The sequence below is a fragment of the Pieris napi genome, chromosome 14, assembly GCF_905475465.1.
Source record: "Pieris napi chromosome 14, ilPieNapi1.2, whole genome shotgun sequence".
Lineage (NCBI taxonomy): Eukaryota > Metazoa > Arthropoda > Insecta > Lepidoptera > Pieridae > Pieris > Pieris napi.
In genome coordinates this window covers 1,813,715-1,836,828 of record NC_062247.1, presented here as the reverse complement: position 1 = coordinate 1,836,828, position 23,114 = coordinate 1,813,715, and the positions used below count along the sequence as shown (strand labels likewise).

The 23,114-nt window shown below is 33.6% G+C and overlaps 1 protein-coding gene across 1 annotated transcript in view; it reads left to right on the top strand.

The window, feature by feature from the left end:
* The window catches only part of LOC125056254 (calcium/calmodulin-dependent 3',5'-cyclic nucleotide phosphodiesterase 1), a 150,441-nt gene that overhangs the window by 93,949 nt on the left and 33,378 nt on the right, over positions 1–23,114 (top strand). The gene's annotated exons all lie outside the window — the stretch shown is intronic.

The following is a 23,114-nucleotide window of genomic DNA, read 5'->3' as shown; positions in this document are numbered from 1 at the left end:
TTGGCTTCAAATAATGAAGCACTGTTTACTAATTCTATTAACAACTACAATTGTGAACATCGATTAATTTTTATTTTGTAATTTCACTACGTTGGTCGTCAAATGGTAGTTGCAACTGGAAATCGTAAACACTGTGTTATTTTAGTACGAAAAATATAAGTGAGAAACACGCCATTACATTATTGTAACGATGATTCCTATCAACAATTAGCTATAATAACGTGTGAGCTAAAACGATTTTCTAATTAATTGTACTTAGCTTGATGACAATGGCTTGACGCCGACGTTCCATATTCTTGATTAAAATTGCTTTTTGTGTGCGAGCGTACGTCAACACACTGAACGCCATGCGAGTGTTAAATTGCCAATAAAAATAAATGGACGGGAACAAATTAGTACAAGTGTTGTATTTAAATTCTAAAATAATTAAAGTGAATTAATTTGATCGGTTATAAGCTGTCAGTTGCAACTAAATGACTTGGTAAACTTATTAATGTATTTGTGTAGAAACCTAATATTTTTTTTTATCAGACAAAATAGATCTTTCCTCATACTACAGCCATGAAACCCAATTTACATATATTACTGGTGACATTTTTTTCTTTCTAAAAATACATCATCATATTTCCCAGCTTGGAATAGTTTTTAATAGGAAATTTAATTGACGTTTTTTGTATTTTGTTCTATTATTTATGTTTCCAACCGTTCAAACCTTCCTTGAACTTTCAAAAATATTTCAAGATCATAATGTGCCAAATCGGTCCACCACTATTTGGAACCAGCTGCCCACTGAAGTATTTCCGAACCAATTCGACTTAGGCCCTTTCTCCACTGCTCCGGTCCGACGTCGGATACCGGAATGAGTCATGAGAAAAATATCGGAAGACCGGATTGCGCTTCTCCACTATATCCGATCCGACTATAATCGATACTTGTGTATTTATCATGCAACACTTATATTAACTAAAACCTATATACTTAATTTTATTAATAAAACGTTCTAAATTCTGAATATTTTATTGCCCTGGCTAGTTTATTACTTTTTTATATTGTCTATCTTGAATTATTAAAATCTACTTAATAAATAGTTCACTAATTCTATGGTATAAAAATATAAATAAATAGCAACATAATTTGGTCCAGGTTATCCAGATTCTTTCAAATTCAAGAAACTATAAATAAACCTGTGAATAATAATTTATAACCTCTTGGATATACTTGGACCGATAAAACACCGCGTTCCGATCTAGCAAGTTATCGGATCGTTAAAAACCGGATGCCGGAGTAGTGGAGAAGCATGTAAGTACTGTTGTGAGTTTCTAAAACGGATCGGTAATTAACGTTTGCCGGACCGGAGCAGTGGAGAAACGGCCTTAAGGTCCTTCACGAACCGAGCGTACCAAATCTTAAAAGTTCGGCAACTGGCAATCTTAGAGTCCATGGGCGATATCACTTAAAATCAGATGGGTCTGCCCATTTGCCTCCCTACATAAAAAAAACCACTATCGAGTTTTAGCGAATAAAACGACCATCAATACATTTTTAATATAGATAATGGGTTATGCTAAAACAATTTAGCTTTAAAATAACTTTATATACAACAGCGTTATTTCACGATTTCCGTGAAAGCTAATAAAGCTTAAAATTCTGCGTTAATGGAAAATTTAACTTTTTACTTTGAAATCATCCCTTCAGGAATGTTGTCGTAATTCTATAATGATGAATTTTTTAAAAACTAGCTGACCGGGCAAACGTCGTTTTGCCATGTATATTATTTATAATAAAAAAAATAGGGGTTGATTGTAGAGGGGTGAAAGTTAGGGGTTGTATGTATTTTTTAATACTGTATCATAAAAAAATAAAAACAGAAAAAAATATCAAAAAATAAAAAAAAAATATTTAGGGGTGGACTACACTTAACATTTAGGGGGATGAAAAATAGATGTGGTCCGATTCTCAGACATACCCAATATGCACACAAAATTTCATGAGAATCGGTCGAGCCGTTTCGGTGGAGTTTAACCACAAACACCGCGAAACGAGAATTTTATATATTAGATTATAAACAAGAAATATTACGTATTTTTCAATTCAGAAATCTCCAATACTTTTATATTGATAGGGTTCTATTAATAAGAAAACGTGAAGCGATCCATCTTAGCCATACCACGGGCACTCTATTGGAAAATCATAATATCCCTGTCATTTAAAGAAATGAGATATTGGCGCAACAGGTGTTCTAGCGTATTGTTGGAAATTGAATACATATTTTATGTCACTTGCAACGTACCTGTAAATGATGTAGAAAAAGAAAAGTTCTTATTTGTAATGAAACAAATATAAAGTGTGCATGACAGACAGTATGTCAAACTGTCCACGGATGGGACAGGTACTATACTCTATATGAGTATATTTATAAATTCTTAAAAGGCCGGCAGCGCACTTGCGAGCCGTCTGGTAGTGTGAGTATCGATAGGCCTCGGATATCACTCAACATTAAGTGAGTTTGCCCGTTTGCGAATATTTAAAAAAATTGTACATACGCACGATTTGATTAAAAATAATTCTTTTACCAATTCTTAAAAGACCGGCAACGCACTCGCGAGCCCTCTGGCATTGAGAGTGTCCATGGGCGGCGGTAGCACTTAACATCAGATGAGCCTCCTGCCCATTTGCCCCCTGTTCTATATAAAAAAAAATGCTTTCCCTATCAGTACAAATAAGAATTAATTACTTATATAACAACAAATGTCAACTATTCTGACTAAAAAGATCGGATTACATAGCTCGGTCTTTGCAAATGTAATCCGTGAAAAACCTCGTATTTCTTTTATAATATCAAAAAGACGTATTTATATAGAAATTCTTAAGCGTTATTAACTAGACTATAAATGATTCCCATAGGAGATCTCAAAGGCCGCTATTACGGACCATTTTCGCTGAGATAAAATGCCCAATTGACCTCGCCTTGTGATTCGGCGAAAATTTATTACGATACATTATGACGTGCCATGTTCTACAAGGGTCAGATTTTTCATTTACAAAATTCCGTCGACATTTTTCGTGATCTGTTAGGTATATTTCTTTTAGAAATACGCTTTTTAAGAATGTTTGATCGCGTAATTTATTTATATAATGGCAAAGTAACATTTATCTTCACCAACTTTATCAAGAGGAGATTTTTATTTTTGTATGTTTGTGACAAATCAAATCTTCTATCGTCCTTTGCCTTTCCCATTAGGAATAAATTAATATCATCATCATCTTCTATACATGAACCTATCGACGTCCGCCGTTCCACAACTGAACGTTTTTCAAGGCAGTTTTTGCGACGCACCACAACTTTGTGGAACCAGCTGCCCACTGAAGTTTTTCCGAACCCATTCGACTTAGGGTCCTTCAAGAAAAGAGCGTACCAATTCTTAAAACGCCGGCAACGCACTCTCTCATAGTATGTAATGCCTTTACATTGGACCAATCACAAGCGAACGAAGAAGCGAAGCGAAGAGTGATGTTCCGTCTGGTGTCTTTTGTTTTACATCTAAAGGAGTACTCAATACTAGCGGTTTATTTTTAAGAAATTTTATATAAATATAAACCCCGCATTACCAATGTTTTTATTCACCTACAAAATAAATCTTTTATCCTTAGTACAATAGTCACTTTCGAGTTTCTGAAACAATTCAGTAAGCTTTTCATAAAAAGCTCGGGTTAACTTTTTAAACATTCCAAAACCTTCATTATTCAATTAACGTGAATAATAATTATACTTTTTTGTTGAGTTCGAAACCCGAATTGGGCTTCCCCTAATTCATTAATAACGGGAACGGCGGTGTAAATTTAAGCTGGACACCGAAAGTTCAATGTCGGAAATGTTACAGTAAATGATATAGTCCACTACGAAGGGGATGTCTATTAGCAGAAGAAACGTTTCAAAGTCACTCTGGAATGCAGGGGAATGGTGAAAATCTTTCCAGAGCTGAGCTTCTCTCCAAGAAGCCCTAGTGGTTCTAGAAAGAATAGGAGTCTGGCTTAACCAGTCAAATCTTCACGCAAAATGGACTATTTTTGTCTGATTGTAGAAAGGACCCCACCAGTAATCCGTGTAATTACGATGTACTCCCAAATTAGTAAATTGTTTTCAATTGTGTACACATGGTATTGACTCTTATTTCTTTCGAACAAGGTGCAAAATGCAAGTGCACTGTTTAGGGCTCTTATAATTCAATGATTTGGGTGTTTCCGAGTATACGACCACTGGAGAAGATCTTGCGCCCTATTAATTTCCTACTCTATGTGACCTGACACTGGGGCCTTCAAAACAGGCTATGCCTAGACTGCTCAAATATCCTCCCTTTAGAACGTAGTAGCAGCACTGTCCTTTCTACCCAAATCAATTATCTACTGCTACTAGCTACTTCTGAAATCTAAAATATTATTTCATATTTTTAAAAATAGATTTCAACATTCCCTTTTCAAATACGAATTAAAAAAAGACGTAAAATGGAACTGTAAAAATACCTTCAATTTATAGCACTCGTACATAAAGCTTTTTATAGAGTTATCGAAGGCTGGGTCGTTTTGTACGACCACCGAACAACAGATGGGCCAAGATATAAGCGATTAAAACGAATATTAAAATAAATATTATTTTTCCCAGCAACGTATATTTGACTTGTATAATCTTAAGAACTGCTAGAATTGGAAGCATTTTAATAAAGTACAAAATAGGGCTACAAACTAAGTTATTTCGATATTCGTAGCACTGTTACAAATTTGGAACAAAAAAAGTCAAATCATTTATTTAAATTACGCCTATTAAAAACTAGTTCCAAAACGTAGTTTCATGCGGAAACTAATGGACAAGAAACTCCATAATTACTCTTTTAAAATAGTTTTTACAATATTTAATATTGATTTGATAATTATATGTGAAGAGCATGACTTAAAACAAAAGAAAAACTACTATGCTAAAATAAAATAGGCTCATGGTGTTATAAAAACCAATGCAGCAGATAAATATTATTATGATGATACACGGTGGTCACATATTTACACGGACTACGCGGAGACTTAGTATTTAAATCGACATTATGATTTCTAGAGTACAATTGGTCTGAACAATTTCCTGAACAAACCTACGCCAGCTTGAGATGATCAGTGTTTTTGTCATCATACTAAATTGGTAATATAAATAAAATGATTTTTATGGTCTTATGTACTTTACTAAAGCTTGCCAACGCTCGGCACACTGATACATTATTTATTACAATAAAATACAAGATTTGTGACAAGCACTTATATAAAAAAAATTACGGAGAGAAAAAAATACATCGATTCATAAATTATAAAAACTAAAGGATAATTGTTTTCAAAGTGTGAGGGTAGCAACTATGGATATCCACTAGCTCGTTTATCAGAATGCTCAATCTGAATATCGCTGTCTTTTAGCCAAAACGCGTTCTTCTGAAAGGAGGGACAAAGAGGGAACTCCACCTGATTCATAAATATTTTAAACGCAAACGCCACATCAAGAAATTTTCTACGATTTTAATGAAAACATTTAAAAATGCGCTAGCGTGGTTTCTTATGTTGGCAACTCTTTTTTCGAGATGCCACAGGAGAAAAGCAAATGCCATATTAATATTGTTCATCCTTTTCGGCCTCTATACAACTGTACCCTATTCTAGTATGCTGCTGTTCTAAAATTAAATTTTTGTTTAGATTTTTCGGAATCCTGATACAACAAATGTTGATAGCCTTGAACTTAGAAATCTTTTAAAACGCTTAAGCGTTACCCTTGCAACCCCACTAACGGGGTTTACTAGCGTTTTTACTGTAGCGTAGCAATCACGTTGCAGCCGCATTAACTTGAATATACTCCCCGAAGATCACACCTCACGTTTCTATTTTATTCTTTTGTTAACTGATGCTTTATCTCTTGAGAATTTATGATATACAACGGTGGAGTTACACGAAGATATTTCAAAGATACAGATTGATGCGGGTATATACTGCATACATAGTCACATTCACACCATTTGGACCTGTGATGTTGGTCAATATAACCGGTATACCGGTAAACGATATCGTCGTAAACGGGTTTGACTGTATTATGTATTTCTTCTTTGTTATTATATCTTTAGTATAATTGTTTTTTGTTACATATAATTAATATTTACGTATTACGGAATAAATATAGTATATACTGTACAAGTATAACCTTAGTATATTTGCGAACCAATTCGCCTTAGGGTTTTAAGAAAAGAGCGAAAAGCTCGAAAAAGGTTGGCATCACACTTCTGAGTCTTCTGCCTGTATAAATGTCCATGGACGTATTGCTTAACATCAGATGAGCGTCTTGCCTGTTTGCCCATATTATACAAAAATGTAAAATAAAAATTTAACTGAAATATGTATAATTGTGGAGCTGTCTTAAAATATATTAATTAGATACGAAAACTTAATGAAATCTGTATAAACTGAAATTACTTATAGCCCTAATCATTATTTTAGATTTAAAAATATAATACTAAATCATAATACTAACGTTGTTAATTCATAGCAAATTAAACATACAAAGGAGATTCCAATATTCGTTAATAATTTCTCTTTAGAATCTCGCTAATAATTGCTGACAAATATCAAGAATGGATCATTATATTGTTATGCTCGTCAAGTAACGGTTCGTTGGCTTCTCTCGTTAGTGCTATTTGCTCACGACTCGATAGATAACATTTTCTACGACAAGAACAGGCTTTAGGTGAAAAATTAGGCTTTAATACTAATGTGAGTTGTGTAGATTTGGTGAAATGTTTTTGCAAATAAAATTATGCAATAAAAGCTCAGTGGTCTAGTGTTAGTACCCCTGACTGTGAATCTATGGGTCCCGGGTTCGATCCCCGGCTGAGACGAAGATCGATGTGATGAGCATTTGGTGTTGTGCTTAGGTCTTGGGTGTTTAAATACGTATATATATGTCTATCTATCTAAAATATGTATGTATATCCGTTGCCTAGTACCCATAACACAAGCTTCACCAGCTTAGCATGGGACTAGGTCAATTGGTGTGAATTGTCTTTAAAAAAAAAAAAATCTCATTCGAATTCTTCGTGATTATAACGGATTAAACAGTACTTATCCGGAGCATTGTTAAGTGCTTATCTCATACCTAATCCACTGTTTTGCTGCTGAGACAAAATTACTAGTATTTTATTTTTAGTAACAATTTTGTTTACCCAAATTGTCATATATTTTAAATAAGATAGCTTGTTACATATACCGTAGATATTATGTATAATGTGGTAAATTTCAATAAAAAATAAGTAAATAAGCACAAGAGCATTAATCATATCAGGACACAAATATGTTATTTCGTAGACGACGGAGTACCTATTTAATTTTTTTTGAAGTCAGCCAACAAAGTACATCGAAGATAGAGATATTTTTATATAATTACTAGCTGCCCCCGCGAACTTCGTTTCTTCTTAATGTGATTTTACTTAGCCTACCTTTTTAGTACATACCAACATGGAATATTTTGTGTGAAATTTTTTTGTCTATATAAACCTCAGAGTTCAAGTCATAAGATTTTAATTAACAAATAAAAAATAGGGTTTGATCGTAAAGAGGTGAAAATTAAGGGTTGTATGTATTTTTGTATGCTGTATCATAAAAAAAATAAAAATTTAACATTTACACAATATAATAATTTAATATACCACATTTGAAATCGAAGACTTTGATATTCAAAGTAATTAAAAAATTGATGACAATTCATTCACATGAAAATTCATTGCGTTTTCATTTAACGAGGATCACATGAAACTCAGATATTCAGCAATTTTCTCCCATTTACATCGGTGACACGTACGTACGAAATCACTTGACCTTTTCATCTAGAAACGAAATACAATAAATTCAATAGAGTATTACTGAAATCATTTTTAGTGTATTTTGCGATGGGCGTGCTAAAAGCTCTGTGTCTGAAAGCTAATGTGATCAAGGTGAATCTTATGGAGTGTTGCAGAATTGAAATACCATATTTTTTGAGATGACACATAAAAGTGAGTTACCGAGACCCGACCCGACGTGTAACACACGTTCAGCTCTGTTCTTCGTAAGTAAATTCAAATTCAAAATTCAAAAATCATTTAATCATATTATAGGTAACACATTGTACACTTATGACTTGGCAGTAAAGAAATAAATATTAATGCTTCTAATTTTACATTTAGTTCCAGTTCTCAAAGTAGGAGAACTATTTATTATCACGGCTAAGAAATGGACTACCCGGTCAGTTATTAAATAGCTTCGTATTTAACGGAAAGCGATTCGAATCGTCAAGGACCAGTCACAAGTGCGGCTTGATCCTTTGGCGTTGCGAAGAGATGTGGGGTCATCCTGCATCATCATCAGTTTTTGCCACGCACCACCACTTTGTGGAACCAGCTGCCCACTGAAGTATTTCCGAACCAATTCGACTTAGGGTCCTTCAAGAAAAGAGCGTACCAATTCTTAAAAGGCCGGCAACGCACTCGCGAGCCCTCTGTCATTGAGAGTGTCCATGGGCGGCGGTATCACTTAACATCAGATGAGCCTCCTGCACGTTTGCCCCCTGTTCTATAAAAAAATATCTTCTACCGCATTTACTATGGAGAGTGTTCAGAGTTCTTCGGACTAATACCTGTAACTGAGTTTCATTATCGGACGTCAAGGCAGAATACAAAATACCATCCGTATCACCTCGACGTCCGTCGTTCCACAACTGAGCGTTTCTTAAGGCAGTTTTTGCCGCGCACTACCACTGTGTGGAAGCAGCTGCCCACTGAAGTATTTCCGAACCAATTCGACTTAGGGTTCTTCAAGAAAAGAGCGTACCAATTCTTAAAAGGCCGGCAAGGCACTCGCGAGCCCTCTGTCATTGAGAGTGTCCATGGGCGGCGGTATCACTTAACATCAGGTGAGCCTCCTGCACGTTTGCCCCCTGTTCTGTAAAAAAATATCTTCTCCCGCATTTACTATGGAGAGTGTTCAGAGTTCTTCGGACTAATACATGTAACTCAGTTTCATGATCGGACCTCAAGGCAGAATACAAAATACCATCAGTATCACCTCGACGTCCGTCGTTCCATAACTGAACGTTTCTTAAGGCAGTTTTTGCCGCGCACCACCACTATGTGAAACCAACTGCCCACTGAAGTATTTCCGAACCAATTCGACTTAGGGTTCTTCAAGAAAAGAGCGAACCAGTTCTTAAAAGGCCGGCACTGGCGAGCCTTCTGTCAATGAGTATCCATGGACTTAACATCAGCCTCCATTGTTTACGATAAAGCCGTTTTAGCTTCACTGCACTGATAAAACTTAAATAGAAATCATAATGCTGCAATTCTTTGAAACATCCTATTATGTATCTATTTTTATATTCCTATCATATTATTTACGAACTAAGTTTACTGGCAATAGATTGAATTTAAAACAATATTAATTATATGCGAGGACCGATACGCGCGCGCCGCGGTCGATTACTTGCAATCTTTCTTCTTTTTTATTTTTTTTAACAAAATAAGCTACCATTACAGATTACTCCAAGGCAACTCATTACATTTATATCACATACAAAACAAAAAAAAGTCAAAACATCAAACAATAATTCATTAAAATATTAACAAAAAGACTAACTATTTATTACAGTATAGGTCTACTTCAATAGGATTGTGGTAACAAACCCAGTAGACAGTAATAGATATTAAACAAAATTATTAATTTTACAGTGGCGAGTCCCCCGGGCGGCGCGGGCGCACCCCGTGAGGAGTCCCCTCGCCCGCAGCCGCCCCCCGCGCCTCGCAACGGAACCGCTCCCAGTAAGCACATTACGGTGGCTATTGCACATCGGTCACGAAAAATGACTACAAAGTGTGGTCTTCAAATTCGGTGTTAGTAGTTTCAGTAGTTTTAACGGTAATGAGGCAACTACTAGGTATTTTAATGATTATTTTGAATATAAAAAATCAGTAGTATTTTGTAATCAGCCTTGCGATTCTGTAACTCACTTTTTGAACTCACACAGCGGTTTTCATAGCGGCCGTCGCGCTCAAATCAGTCGTGAAGCAGTCATTTTATGACTTGACTATATGATAAGGAGGTAGCTTGTAGTTTATTGTTCATAATGTTCATATTGTTTCATAATGCCAAATCGTAAAATTACTGCTTTATGACTGATTTGAGCGCGACCACCGCTGTGAAAACCGTTGTGTGAGTTCGAAAAGTGAGTTACAGAATCGCAAGGCAGTTCACATTATCCTATGTTCCTACCTTTGCTGGAAAACGCGTTGTCGACTAATTGCTGTGCAGTGAAGTAATAAAGAAATTTTATTATTCAATCAAAATAAGCATAATACGACAAATAACGCATGTCACTTGTCAATTAAAACTTTTCAGTCGTACTTTGAGAGTATGTAACTCACTAGAAATAAATTTATAGATGTAACTTATAAATAAAGTTATCGAAAATATCATCAAAACAAAATCATACTAACTTACCTAAAATTAATTTAAATGTAAAATAACAATTGCGAAGCGGTAGCTGCCTCAATGCCTCTAGGGTTGTCATTTATAAAAAAATTGAAACCATTTAAAAATTATACATTACAATATTCCTTGTTCTAAAAAGGATCAAATGTATATAATCTGTGCTCTGTGGCAATGTAGCTCTAATGTCATTTCATCTAGCATTTGACGTTGACATGACAGTTGACCGCGGGGCTGTAATTTTGCTCATTACTTTGTGACCGCAGGACAGCTTGAATATGAATTCATTAATAACTTATTCAATAGTTAATATACACGTCAAAAAGTAGTTACCAATTACTAAACAGTAATCTATTCAATATAAGTTTTCAATGATAAAAGATTACTAGAAATTGTGTATATAAATTTAGATGTGACAACCCTATGCATGTTTAAACTTTCGATTAATTAAATTAATATAGTTTTGTTTGGTAATTGCACTTTTTGTTTGCTCTAGCCACTGTATTTCGTGCACGTTTCGATTTATTTTACGTTAACTGAATTGAAGTATGCTTTTCAAATTTGTTATGAATTGTTCTATATTTTTAATTAAGTTTGAAATGTTTACTAATGTAAGTAGTGCCTGAAATCATAGATTTATAGCGTTAGATAGGCCCCGACACCAAAAACTGTGGCATTGTTTTTGAATGTGTGCGTTAACAAAATGCCGACAACACCTGTGCAATCTATACACAACAAGTGTACTGAGCAAATAGTGTCATCTTTTTTTCTCGTACATTAGTTGCAAACACTACTTTCTCTTTCGACAACATCTGTGAAATCTATACACAACAAGTGTACTGAATCAAATCGCAATACTTACGAGTGAAATGTTACACCTCTGGCTTTATTTGTGTTTCTAGAATTGTTGTTGCACTTTAGAAAGGCACACGATGGCATTTTGTGACACTAAACTGCTCGCAAACGACCTTTACAACACGTCCGGCTAACAATGTGTTTAGGGGTGCACTGATCCCAGGTTAGTGAGCTCACTCACTTCGACTGTGCGACAACACGGCGCGGTCTCACTGCGGTAAGGGCCTATCTAACGATATAAATCTATGCCTGAAATGATACAATTAAAATGACATTTAATGTCAAAGGTTGCCGACCGCGACGCTCAGACATGAGCTGCCAATTAAAGAGAGAGAAAGCAAAATCATAAATGCCCTTAATAGTAATATTACAATTATTTTATAACATGGGCAAATGGGCAGGAGGCTCTTATGTTAAGTGATACCGCCGTTCATAGACTATCACATTGGCAGGGCTCGCAAGTGCGTTGCCGGCATTTTAAACGATCTTTGACGGTACAAACAATTGGACACCCTCATAGTTCATAGATTTAATACGAAACTGTGTGTTTAACTTACCTAAATGCTAAAGCTATAATAATAAATTCTATAAAAAGATATATTTTTTTAATTTTATCAAAGAAAAATAATCGTAATTACAGCTTAGCAACAATAGAAGATGTTAATTATTTAAAATCTGAAGTCGTTTTCCTTAGTTAATTAATTTTTCTCCGAAGTCGGGCTTAAGATTTTCCTTAATTGCGAGATAAATTGGGTTGACAGTGTTTTTTAAGAATTAAATTTTTCTAAGATAAAATTCTTTACAAACTCTTAATTAATTCAACTCTGTTTACCTGAATAGAAATAGATATAAGTAAGTAACGCCCTAACTGAATTACGATAAATATGGACGAGGTATTGTTTGTAGGAAAAAGCTTCAAATCAATCCTGGTATAGGGTCTAAATTAAAAGGTAAAAGAAAATTATTATTTGTACAAAACCAGGCTTGGAACGCGAGACCTCTATCGAAAATCTCGCCCATTACCACTGGACTAACAATGATCATAGTGGTTGCCTGGAAGAGATCGCTCGAAAGCGATAAGTCCGCCAGTTGCCCTCCTTTTCATTAAAATATGTCAATTGTAATCCGTCATGATCGTAGAACACTTTTTATCATATTTGGATCCTACATTGACTAAATATTACGGCTACATTAAAAAAAAATCCATGCGTTTTAAATTTCAAATTATTTAGTCGGAAAACTGTGTTATTATGTATGTTATTATTTTTGTTTTGTTTCAAAACAAACCATTTTGTATGCTTGTATGCCAATTTTCATAATAACAGAATATGAATTAAAATAGAACAACAAACACTATTCGACTATAACGAACTATTAGTACAGTGCAGTGTTGGCCTAGTGGCTTCAGCGTGCGACTCTCATACCTGAGGTCGTAGGTTCCGATCCCCGGCTATGCACCAATGGACTTTCTATGTGCGCATTAACAGTTGCTCGAACGGTGAAGGAAAAAATCGTGAGGACACCGACAATCGACATGTCTTAGACCCAAAAAGTCAGGCACTGGAGGCTGATCACCTACTTGCCTATTAGATTTAAAAATGATCATGAAACAGATTAAGAAATCTGACGCCAAGACCTAAAGAGGTTGTAGCGCCACTGATTAATTTTGACGAACTATTATGTAATATGTTTCTGCCACGAAGTCTTAACAAATAAATAAGTTTCGGTCATATTTGAAATGAACTTTGACCGGACGTGTTTGTTGTTAAGATAAATGATTTTGGATCCTTCGGGAATTCGTTGACCAGGAAGTGTAATTTGAAGTTACGAAGAGATAGATTTATTTGAGTTTTAGTTGGAAATGTTTTTATTGATTTGTCTTGAATTATTGAATTTATTTATTAATATTTAGACTTTTATTTAATTCAAACATTAGATTAGCTTTTACATTTTTGTTTATATTTTTTTAGTTATTACTTTATTTGAGTTATAGCTAGTGATACTTTTTGTTAATTATGCACGTCTTGTAGAGATGTAAGATCTTGTTGTATATTAAATTATTGTAATACATATTTAATATAATATGTTGAATTTATAAAAAAAAACTCAGTCCAGTTTTTGAGTTAATTCATTACGAACATTTAACAAATCTTTCCTTTTTATTAGTGTAAATGAAGCGTGGTCAGCGCCGATTTTAAACTTAAATATTTATAAAAAAACAAATTGTATTTGTAACATTATAATTGTAGTAAATTATAATGTATTAGTACGGATAGACCAGTGCAAATAGCCTTTAAAATAAATAAAAAGTGAAATAAATAATAGTAGGATGAAACCTATTGGAAAGGGAGGATAATATTATAAAAATTAAAGGAAAAATAATTTACGGGCGATCTGAGGTCGGGAAGGGGTAGGGGGGGAGTTTTAAGGGTAAAAAACGGTTTATCTCGATTTCCGGCAAAACTAAAAGTCCTATGGAAAAAAGTTAAATGGCAAAGTTGTAGGTCATAAAAAGATCTACAACTTTTGAATTTGCAATTTTTTCACATAACCTCAAAATGTAGGTGAAAAATTCAAAAAACCAAGTTTTTGGTTTTTTATTTATATCTTTTTCAAAAACAAAATTTTTTCTACGAAATTTGGTGAAAACTTACCTTATTATGTCCCAAATGTTCTGTAATTTATTTGATTAAAAATATTTATGTTTTCGCCTCATTTTAACATAATATCAAAAAAGCACCCTAATTTTCAATCGAAAATTCTGACGTCAAAATTTCAGATTTTTTCAAAAAGTTTGGGGGCTTTTAGTTCGTTGAAATCTCTACTTTCCTATGGTAAAAAAAATATATATATATTACAATAGTAAATCTTCTCAGAAAATGCAAAAAATCGTATGCAGTAACGCCCAGACCCGTCATCCCCTTCCCTACTTCTCTATGAATCTTCTTTAAATTATAATTAGATGCCTATTTAATATGATTAAATATTTTTAATCATAATATATAAATATATATCATAAAATTATCTAAGAATATTATACACCGTCGAGATGTCTTCGATCACGGTGATTGCACTCTTCAAAGCGCACTAGCGAATTTACAGAAACACGCTGCAGGACGTCAACTGATATGGCTCTCACTTCTGTGGGTATTTTAGTTGTCATAAACTATTGCTCTGAGATAAGCCCATAAAAAAGTCAGCTGGGGTTAAGTCGGCAGATCTGGGTGGCCAGAATAAGTCTTCAAAGCGGCTTATGATTTTTGTGTGTGAAACAACGCTTTTAGTGTGTCCTTGGAGAACCTGGCCGGTATGCGCAATTTTTTTTTTCAAAAAACATTCAACTTAAAACATCTTCCACATTATATTATTAAAATTAAGTGTAGTTTAAATATCATCCATTAATTAACCTACAATTCATCAATCGTTATCATTCAACAGCTAAATAATTAAAAATTAATTAAATATTCACGGTTCGTTTGTGAAAATGACAGAGGCGGTTGTGCAAACAATTTTCAGTCATTTGTTATAGTGGTCCGGGGCATACAAAGAGACCACTTGTTTTAGTAATTACTTTCCGTAAAGGGCACATTGTTTCATAACTGGCGAACAAAAGCGCTGAATTATAATGGTAAACTATAATACATATAAGAACAATTGCGAATAGCTTCGTTTCGTTAAAATAAACATTTAATTCTGTTTTTATTTTTATTAAAATAAAGTAATAAAAATAAAAACAGAATTAAATGAAAAAAATCAGTGGTGCTAAAACCTTTTTAGGTCTGGGCCTCAGATTTCTGTATCTGTAATCTAATAGACAAGTTGGTGTTCAGCCTCCTGTGCTTGACACACGCCGTCGGATTTTTGGGCAAGCCGGTTTCGTCACGATGTTTTCTTTCACCGTTCGAACCAATGTGTTAAATGCGCACATTAAAAGAAAGTCCATTGGTGCACAGCTGGGGATCGACCAACGACCTCAGGGATTGGAGTTGCACTAGAAGTGTTGGCACTGCTCTGAAAACAGAATTAATTACACGTAATTTTTTGACACAAAGACGTCGTGTTCCTCGCGATGTTTTCCTTCGCCTTACGAGTAAGTATTAAAATTAAAAAACAATTGGTTTGTGAAATAATGGTAATAAGGCACTTTTTTAAATCGTTTGAACGACATTTCACTTATAGAACGTTCTAGAAAGTCAAACCAACTATTTTCCTTCATTTTAAGTCGAACCATTTTTTTCTTTATTAAGTTGACACCGGTCAAGATGAGATTGAGACTTGAGATAGGAATTAGAATATAGACTCCAAGAGTAACTTTAGAAAATAATAATATTTGGATTTAAATATAAATTAATATCGCAAGTAACATGAAAATCTTATACTAAAGTATACCTTCAAATGATACTATATACTAATTGCATTATAAATTATAAATATATTTATGCTATAATTGTATGCGATTATCTATAAAAATTTTAAATGTACTAAGCTTTTAAAATACGACCTATTACAATGGGATTTGCAAAGCAACGCAACAAAACTGCAACAATTTATATAATTATAAGCCAACCATTAGTACTAAAGCCTGCGGCTAAATTGTACTGGCCCCTTAACTTGCTACCATGGCAACGAGCCGGAATCAACATCACCACAGACTAAAAAAGGAATAAGCGTTTGTCGTATTTAAATTGTAGATATAAATGTAATTTACAAAATACGTTAGTATACTATGGCTTTGGAGTTTGGAAGCTTTGAAAGGCTTTTTCTTTTTTATCATCTCTATATATATAAAACTCTCGTGTCACAATGTTCGTTCCCATACTCCTCCGAAACGGCTCGACCGATTCTCATGAATTTTTTTATGCATATTCAGTAGGTCTGAGAATCGGCTACTATCTCTTTTTCATACCCCTAAGTGATATGGGTAGTCCACCCCTAATATTTTATTTTTATTTTTTGGACGAATTTTTTTTTTTTTTTATAATGTGTCCTTAAAAAATACATACAACCCTAAATTTTAACCCCTCTACGATTAACACCTATTTTTTTAATTATAATAGAGTTATTTTTATTGAACTAAAAATGTTTCCTAGAAATAATATACGTATAGGTACTCTATGGCAAAACAACGTTTGCCGGGTCAGCTAGCAATCTATAAAAGTAAGTAAGTACTTAACACACGAAATTGACGTTTGGTTTGAAGATGTATCTGTTTCCTCACGATGCTTTCTTTTCTCACAGACAACAATTCCAATTTAGAAAATTCAAAATTTAATTCAAATTTTAAATCAAAATATTTTTTGCTCTGTGTCCCGGGCAGGATAATCTAAAAACAATTTTATCGTTCACCGCCCTGCACTAGACGGCTAGATTTATTCTTCTTTCCGTAACTTACATATTCTCTTGTATTTAAATAAATTTTGTTTTTAAATTAATTGTAAGTTTCTCGTACAATTTTTAATAATCCACTTAATACTTTATGCTGCATTAATACGATTACGCCACCATTTTACTATTAAAGGCTAAGAATAAAATTCATCATAAAATAACACTGGTATAACCTCCTACTGTCCTTAATATCTTAGAAATATTGCCAATATAAAGATAAATATGGTACAATTGTATGGAGGCCGCATTATGACGCATATGTTACGACTGGAGCGTTTACAAAAAAGATTAATGTGGCATCTGCTTTTCTCTAGTGGCATCTCGGCTCTTTAAGATGTTGTCATTGGAGAATCGCAGAAAATTAATTGATGTATCGTTTGCAATTAAGATACTTCGATCAGGTTTATTGCCCTAATCTTTTAACAATTCAATTTAATTTCTCGTAGATATCCCAGGCATCCCATCATTCCATTTGTCCTTCCTTTCGAGAACGCGATTTGGTCAAAACTCACCGACGTCCAGATTGAGCATTCTGATAAACGAGCTGGGTCTGGATATCCATAGTTGCTCCCCTTACACTTTAAAATGGATTTTCGTTTAACTTCTTTTCATTAACTCTTGTATGTTATGTTTGCCTATAAGTGCTTGTCACATTCAAAATTGTCTTTTATTTTTCTTGTATCAATGTATCAGTAGGCCAAGCGTTGGCAAGCTTTTGTAAACGAATAATGCATTTCGTAGCGAAGGACCAAAAATGTAATTGTATGTTGTAGCTACTCGTAGCGCCCACTACGAATTATATAAATACGCTACGAGTACACTAAGGTAACTACTTTTCAAAGTAAAAAAATATATATAAGACAATAGTCTGTATTTCAATAGCAAGCAATAGGCTAAATAAAACTTCTATTTGTTTCTCTGTAAATAAAGAATGCAATTTTATTTATCGAGTAGGTTACACACTGATACAAACTAGCGAACTGTGGAATCGGCTCCCGGGGGGGGTCTTCCCTCAGAGATACGACCTCCAAATTTTTAAAAAACGAGCCTACTCCTCCCTCAAAGGCCGGCAACGCACCCACTAAAATGGGTGTCTATGGGCTGCGTGGACTACCCTTTTTGGTCGTCCCGCAAGCTCGTTTGCCCCCCTATTATATAAAAAAACAAGACTAACACAATCTTACCTGTAAATAAAGAAACGACAATAAAAGTTCATTGTTATCACCTCTCGATACATATAGCTTAACTAAGTATTAAATTAATTTACAAATAAGATTAAAATACAATTCAACAATCTCAGCATATTTGCCCTTTACATCTTTGACAATGTCAGCTGACACGACGCGGCTCACTCACGAACTAGCAGTGAGCGCGAATATTCAAATTAAAGAGATCATTCTCTTTACATCTCCCTCCTCCAGGATGAGAATTGCTCCAGTAATTCTCATGGTAGCCGTACATATTATTCAGCGTTACCCATCATTTATTCCACCGTCCATTCGAATAAGTTTTGTTATATGGTATAAGCTTGTATTAGTTTTTGTTCTGCCTGTGTTTATTTTGTATATTGTATTCGATATTTTGTCTGTTATTTCAAATGGGCCGATTCTTAAATTGTCCATTTTCTTCCTATTTAATTTGTTTCCGTTTTCAACATATACCAGTTCTCCTATGTTGAATTCCCATTGTGTTCTGCCTTTATCAAATAATTTCTTATTATATGCATGTGATCTAATTGATCTTTCAAGTGCTTGTTGTCTATTTTGAACCCATGTTTCTGTATCTAATGGGTGTCGTAGTTCTTGTGGCAAAATACTGGTGACTTTTCCTTCTAATAGATATACTGGTGCAAAGCCTGTCACTGTGTGCTCGGTTTCATTATACTTATCTATACATTCTCTTGCAATTGACGTCCAGGATTTCTTTTCATTCTTCTGATTTATTTTGCACCTCATTTTGTTAACCAGTGTTTGGTTCAATCTTTCGTTGAGTCCGTTTGAAAATGGTGTATCTACCGCAGTAAATATTAGTTTTACATCATTATCTGTCAAAAATTCGGTGAATTCTTTTGAATTTAATCCTGGATACTGATCTGCTAGTAATATCTCAATGTTTTCCGTCTCCAGAACTTTTTTTACTAACTTGATGAAATCTGAAGCATTTTGCGTTTTTGATGTCAGAATGAACGCAAATCTTGTAAAATGATCAACTAACAAATGTAGGTATTTCTTTGTTGATCTTTGTCCTCCAAAGCCACCAATGGTATCTATCGACATTATCTGAAATGGTTTTTCGGCTGGTCCCTGATGTGACATTAATCCGTATTTATCCTGGCCTCTCGATTTATTTTTAATACAGGTTTCACAATTTTTGCATATTCTTTTAATGTTTCTCGTTAAATTCTTTGCTGTATAATAAGGACTGATTTTATTTATCATTTGGTTGATCCCTAAATGACACCATTCGGTGTGTGTTTCCTTTATTAATTTTACACTCGCTTCTTCAGATAATATAACTTTTTCTCTGTTTCGATCTTTTTTGTATAGTATCCCATTTCTTTCGATTATTTTGGTTTTCTTTTCCTTTATTTTCTCGTTTTTCTGCTGATCTGCCTTAATATCATCTATTGTTATCAGATTCACCATTTTTAAAATTTCTTCATCATTATCATTATCTTCCAATACTGGGTTTCTACTGAGACTGTCTGCTTCCGTATTATTCTTCCCCGGAATATATTTGATGTTGAAGTCATATTGTGACAAATAAAAAGTTAATTCACCAAGTTCATCGTCTGTTCTAGCCTTTATGTTGAGGTTTTCTAGTGGTTTGTGATCCGAAAAAACGGTAAACTTTCTTCCAATCAACCAATATTGCCAGTATTTGATAGCTTCTTTTATTGCCAAGCATTCAAGGTATATTGCCTTCTTTCTTTTTTGTGAATCATTGAGTTTTTTTGAAAAATAACCAACTGGTTTTTCTTTACCATTTTTTTGAATCTGTTTTAATATTGCACCTATACCATTCAACGAGGCATCCGTGTAAATTGTAATAGGCTGGTCTTTATCAAATATTTCGAGTACCGGTTGTGAGCATAATATATTTTTTATATTAGAAAAAGTTTCTTCACATTCTTCTGACCATATAAACTGGGCATCTTTCCTCAATAATTTATGTAGTGGATCCAATAATATCGAACTATTTGGTATGTATTCGTGGTAAAAGTTAATCTTTCCCAGAAACTGTCTAATATTCTTTCGGGTTTTGGGTGTTGGGAAATTTCTTATTGAAATAATGTTATCTTTGAGCGGTTTTACCGTATTATTTCCTATTATATGTCCTAGGTATTTCACTGATGTTGCTGCAAATGTGCATTTTTTAAATTTTAATCTGAATCCTTCTTTTATTATTGCTTTGAGTACTTTTTCTATGTGATCTATATGTTCTTCAAACGATTGTGAAAATATTAAGATATCATCAATGTAATTTTCTGTGAAGTCTTTCAAGTTATTATTTCTTAATATATTTGATAAAATTCTCTGTAAAATGGCAGGTGATGTTTTCAATCCAAATGGTAGGCAAGTCCATTGATAATGTCCATCCTGTGTGACAAATCCTGTCTTTTGTCTGTCCTCAATACGTAGTGGTATAGACCAAAACGCGGAATTTATGTCCAGTGTGGTAAAATATTTACAATTTCTTGCTTTAATAATCAAGTCGCTTATCAATGGAAATGGTTGTGCTTGTGGTATGACTATCTTGTTTAGTTCACGAAAATCAATACAGAGTCTCGATTTTGTATTTTCGTCTCTTTTAAATGCCAAGGTAACTGGTGCTGCGAATGGGCTGTATGATTCCTCAATTAAGTTATTTTTTAGTAAATTACCCACCTGTTTTTCTATTTCTATTTTGTCTTCTAATGTGTAACGATATGGTCTTTTGCTACAGTACTTGTCCACCATTAAGTCTATCCGGGCTTCATAATCTGTTACTGTACCTACATCATATTTGTCTTTGGCAAATATAGTATTATAATTCTCTATTAAATTGTGTATTCGGGACTTTTTGATATTGTCCAAGTGATGTAGATTTGTTATGAAGTCATTTTTATTCACATGCTCATTAAAATTGACTTTAATTTCCTCTATCTCTTCAAATGCATTCATAGTATTTATCTCCCTCTTTGTCTTTTGTAAAATTTTTAATCTTCATTTTGAGCTAATTTAAATTTTTTTATCATATCTAGTCCTATAATGAAATCTTCAAAATCCAGTTTGTCTACAATAAAAACATCAACATATTCTTCTATATCAAAAATCTTTACTTTTATTCTTATTAAACCTTTTGTGTATGTCACACCATTGACAGTTCTTAATAATATTCTATTTGTATCCACAGAATCATTCTGTGTTCTAACTAACCTTTTGTTTATCAGAGACACTTGTGAGCCTGAATCATATATTCCATTTATTTGTATTTTGTCTTCTAATAACATATTTATTTTTATCAATGGTGTGATTACTCGTTTTTTGTCTCTTCGCTTAGATTTACTTCTATAACCGAATTACTTCCAATCCTTTTGTTATCTGCCCCTTCTTTTTTAAACCAACAAGACTGTTCTGGGTGGTATCGATTACCCTTATTTAAATACTGACAGGTTTTGCATGGTTTTTTTCCTAAACTGTATTTCTTATTGTCATCTTTTTCTTCCTTTTTTATTTTGAAGTTTTTATTATTTACCAAACTTTCACATTTACTTATTTCATGAAGCAATCTTGTTGAGGTTTCACACTTTTCAGGATCAATTCTGTTTCTAATAAATTCAGGTAAGCCGGCTGCTATAAGTGTGACCAGACTTTTCCCGCCAATATTTTCATCCATATCTAATAATAACTTTTCTTTTCTAATGGCGTATTCCATCAGTGATCCTTCTTTATATTTGTAAAATATGGCATACATTCCCGAACTCCATCCTTTATCGCCAAATGTGTCCAAAAATTTATTTTTCCACTCGGACCATCCAGCCTCGATTTTCAAAGTCTTCAATGTTGCCGAGTGCCAATCTGCACATGTTTTGTCCAAAAATAATCTTAATATTTCTATCTTTGTTGTATCTTCCTCAATCTCAAATCGTTTACATTCATTCTCGAATATTTCTATCCATTGTTTCGCATTTGAGAATTTACATACAAATTTCTCAATCATGAATCTTTCTGATATATTTTTCAAATTTAGTAGACCCTTTTTCTTCTGTGTGGATTCTACAATATCTGTTTGTTTTTTTTCTTCTTTTAAATATAGGTCGTTAAACATTAAATTATTATCTTCATCAAAATAGGCTTGAATCATTTCTTCTGTACATGTCATCCATATTGTTCTTTCTTGACCTCTTTGATTTAAACTTTTTCTCACTCTTTTGTAGGTTTCTGTTTTTGTTAATGCTATGTGACGACTCGCGTATTTATCAGTCTCAGACAGTGTATACTTTTTGTCATCTTCTGTTGTAATTGAGGTTATGGCAATTACACTCGTCTTATTGTCAGTTTGTGATGCTTCAAGCTTAAATGCAAACTGCAATTTTTGTGCCATTATAAACAAGTATTGTCGTTTTATAAGACAATAGTCTGTATTTCAATAGCAAGCAAGAGGCTAAATAAAACTTCTATTTGTTTCTCGGTAAATAAAGAATGCAATTTTATTTATCGAGTAGGTTACACACTGATACAATCCTTACAAGACTAACACAATCTTACCTGTAAATAAAGAAACGACAATAAAAGTTCATTGTTATCACCTCTCGATACATATAGCTTAACTAAGTATTAAATTAATTTACAAATAAGATTAAAATACAATTCAACAATCTCAGCATATTTGCCCTTTACATCTTTGACAATGTCAGCTAGCTTGACGTGACACGACGCGGCTCACTCACGAACTAGCAGTGCGCGCGAATATACAAATTAAAGAGATCATTCTCTTTACATATATATTTAAAAAAAACATTTTTAACTAATTTACTTATAATAAACTGTTAACTAACTGTTAACTTATTTAACTGTTTACTTATTACTGTTGAATTAAGACGCTAGTAACATTTTTATGATAAATGTAATTTTAGTGTAATATATAGATCAAAGTCGGGTTTTTTACGAACACTTATAGCTCGAGAACAGCTGGACTGATTTTCATGGTGACTCCCTCTAGAATAACATACATTGGAAAAATGACGAAGAAATAAAATGAAAGAAAAATATAACCCACACAAAATATTCATGGGTTTCGTAACTGTCAAATATTTAATGTTCATCCCGTCGATACGGTAAATTCTCCCCTCAAATTAAAGA